Source organism: Brassica oleracea, chromosome C2, assembly GCF_000695525.1.
Source record: "Brassica oleracea var. oleracea cultivar TO1000 chromosome C2, BOL, whole genome shotgun sequence".
In the NCBI taxonomy this organism is placed as follows: Eukaryota; Viridiplantae; Streptophyta; class Magnoliopsida; order Brassicales; family Brassicaceae; genus Brassica; species Brassica oleracea.
The window spans coordinates 40883083-40887094 of NC_027749.1; positions in this window are offsets into that span (position 1 = coordinate 40883083).

Below are 4012 nucleotides of genomic sequence, written 5' to 3' on the forward strand. Positions count from 1 at the left end.
GATAACGTGTTGTGAAACAATAGATTTAGAGCTGAATGTTTCTGTATTTTTATTAATGAATAAGAGATCTCTTTATATAAGGGTTACATGAGAGATAAATGGAAATACATAAATGGAAAGATTACAAATCATAAACATAGATGAAATAGGAAAACTAGAAGAATGGAAAGTCTCTAGCCGACTTTCCCTCTCTCTCCATGCCGCTGCCGCCGCCTCTCTCTCTCTCTAGGGTTTGGACCGTCTCTCTCTCCAGGGTTTGGGCCGGTTATGGACCGGGCCGGTTATGGACATCCACCAATTAATTTATAACAGTTTAAGAATTTTTAAAGAATTATAAAATTTTAAGAATCCATGGTTATTGGTTTATGGATTTTAAAAGTCTTTCCAAAATCCATTGTTATTGGTTTAAAGACTTTTAAATTCTATTCAAATCCTTTGTTATTCAAAAAGTTTAGTTTTTATTGATTTGGCTATTCTATTAAATTCTATGGTTATTGGGAACTAAATTCTTTATATTTTTATTCATAAGCTAGACTTTGAAAATAGCATGCCTACTCATAAGATTTCTGAAATCTGTGTACTAATAAATACATTCCCACACTTTATGATATATTTTTCTTGTTTGACATGTGATTTTCAGAAGATCTCTTTGTCGGTAAGTTTCGTATTTGGTGTTTTCTAACATAATTTTTCGTTTGTATGAGTGGTGTCTCAAAAAAAATGTCAATGAAAACAAGACTGTTAAAAATATGTCATGTAGTATGAAGATAGAAAATGATTATTTTCACAACATAACTAAGAACAAACCATGCATAACACAAATAACCAATACCATAAAATGCATTTGTCTATGTAAACACACCAAACGATAATATAATAGTGTCTCATCGAAATTCATTGTTAAAAATTTCAACAACTTTTTTTGTACCTTAGAAAAAAAATCTTTTTGAAAAACTATATTGTGCAAATTCTTAATAATCAATAATAATCTATAGAAATCAATACAAAATATTAGACAGAAATTAGGAAACATTTGTGAAATCTACTAAACTTTCAAAAATCTGTCAACTTCTAAAATCACTCAACTCTTTCCAAATTCTGGTTCCAATAACCTCCCCTAAAAAGTTATAATAAAACCATGAAAAATAGGTTGAAAAGAATTGGATCGACAAAACGGCTGTAAATCTGTTCAGAAGAGTGGAGTAATATTGCCTCAAAGTAAAAAGGACACGTTGCATTGCTATGTATATCTTTTTTTCTGTCGTATATATGTGAAAACTTGAAGGGAAAGTAAAAAGAAGATTGACAGCTCACAGTTTTTAAGTTAAACGAAGAGAATCATTGACGTCAGCTACTCAGCGTCAGTGCAAAAAATATCGGCATTACTAGCGTCGAGAATTTGCTACCATATTATTTTCGTAGTGTTTTGAAGAACGCCGTGATAGCCGCAGCTATAGTATAATCTCCTCCTATCGTAGCGTTTTTCCATGTGCTATAAATATTTGAGATGTTGTACCGTTAATCTTTAGCTATACAATAGTCATTTATAGCATTTGATATGTGTTATTATGTAATTTTTTATGGCTTTTTTTAACGCTGTAAAATATTTTATAATGACATATATATAATGCTACAAATTAAAATAAAATAGTTAAATTTAATTAATCAATAGTGATTAATTAATTTAATTTGATTAGTTTAAAATAAGATAATTTAACATTAAATCCGAAAACTAATTTGTAATTAAAAAATATATATATATTTATTAATTAAACTTAGATTACAAATAAATGTAACACTAAACCAGAATTAAAAAATCAAATACACCAGAACATATTAAACCAAAAATTAATTAATACACATTATACCAAACCTAATTAACCAAAACCTAATTAACAAAACCTAAACATAAACCGCCGCATATCAGTTGCGCCTCCGTCGTCTCCGTCACCACAACGCTCCAACGTCACCATCTTTCAGTCACACACCACTTCTTCTACACCGACGCCTCAAATGGCTCTAGAAGCTATTGCTGAAGCAAGGATTCAATCTGGTGCTGGAGCCACCGTTCGATCTGCTCGTTGCGTCTCCTACTCCTTCGCCAAATCTTTTGTCTCCTTGCTAAAATCTCATGTTTCCTTCACATTCCAAAAAAAAAAAAATCAGTATGTAAATACATATAAAATAAATGTTATCAACAGATCTAAGAATAGAAGCAACGATGAATAGAGAGACACTAAACGAAAACAACTTACCCAAATTCGGAAATAGAGGAGACAGACTTTGTTTGAGCTGATGGGTTAAGACAGATTCGTATAAGTTGATGGTGAGAAGATGAGAGATAGCGACAGAGAGTGAAAGAGAAGAATCAGAGGTCGAGAAGAGAAAGAGAGAGATCTGTGAGAGAGAAAGAGAAGAAAAAAATGAGAAGGGAAGAATCAGAGGTCGAGAAGAGAAAGAGAGAGATTTGTGAGAGAAAAAGAGAAAAAAAGAAAAGGAGAAAAGAAAATAAAAAAATCTCATCCACTGATTTAATTGAATCATACGGTTCAAAAGCTGATCCGCGTGATGAGAGGTTATTGGTCTATAGTTTTCTTTATTTTTAATAGTTACCCAATAGATTTTTTCTTTTTCCTTTTTGTTTTTTTTTATTATCTTTTGTGGTTCTATTTTCAATATTTTGATGACTTTGATTTGTAATTTTAAAAAATTGATGTTTGATATAAGTATTAAGATTTTATAATCAATATTTTAAATTTTAATTTTAAAAATCTGTTAATTAATACTACTATTGTTGACTATTAGTTTATATAGTTGTAGTTGCCCTAAGTCTAAAGTATATGGTTTGAGGTTTGTGAAATATAATTGTGATTAAGATAAATATTTGAAAATAAAATTAATAAAGTTATTGTTTATATAAGGAATAGGTTTTAGTTTAGTAATTATATTATTTGTAGTAATTATATTTATGATTTTGTATGTAGGGTTTGAATTTGGGGTTTAGGGCATTATATTTAGGGTGTAGCTTTAAGATTTAGATTTTAAATTTGATATAATATTTTTAAAAATAATTAAACTTTGAGTTTAAATTTAAGATTGAAATTGTATTATGAAAAGATTGAAGTTATATTATTAATTAAATTTGGAGTATATGGTTTGGAGTAATATGTGTATCTTTATAGATTTTTGACTTTATATGTAGGGTTTAAATTATAGGTTTAGGGTATTAGATTTATGGTGTAGATTTAAAATTTAGAGTTTATAGTTTTGATTTTAAATTTGAGATTAGATTTTTAAAATGATTAAATTTTGAGTTTAAGATTAAAATTATATTATGAAAAGATTGAAATTTTTTAAATTCTGTTTAGAATTTTAAAACATGTTTAGGGTTTAGGATTTTGGTTTTTTTGTTTTTAATAACAAAATTCAAATAAGCAAAAAGTTCTTATTGACTTTTAAAATGATTAAATTTTGAATTTAAGTTTAAGATTAAAGCTGTTATGAAAATATTGAAATTTTTTAATTTATGTTTACAGATTTAAAACATGTTTAGGGTTTAGGGTTTTTTTTTTTTTTCAAATCACAAAATACAAACAAACAAGTTTTTTATAGATCAAAATTTGTTTACAAAATTACAACTGGTTTATCGAACTAAACAAGATATAAACCTAATCTAACTCAGAAACTAATCTAAACACAATCCTCATGGTCGCCTCTCTTCACTGAACTTGTAGATTCAACTACCACTTTTGGGATTCTCCAGTCTTCAAAGTCTGTATCTTTAAAAATAAAAGCATACAGAGAAATCAGAAATTCAGAATATGAACGCATAATGCAGAGCAAGGGTAAGCTCTATCACAGACTTTTGGGTCTTCCGTAACACAGAAAGAAGCTCAGTACGGATTTCATCAGCTAATACCTTCAACTTCTACGAGAAAGAAACCATCTTCATCGCTTAAGTGTATCAACCCCCAAAAATGCATTCATCATGGTTCCAAGCTCCCTCTCCACT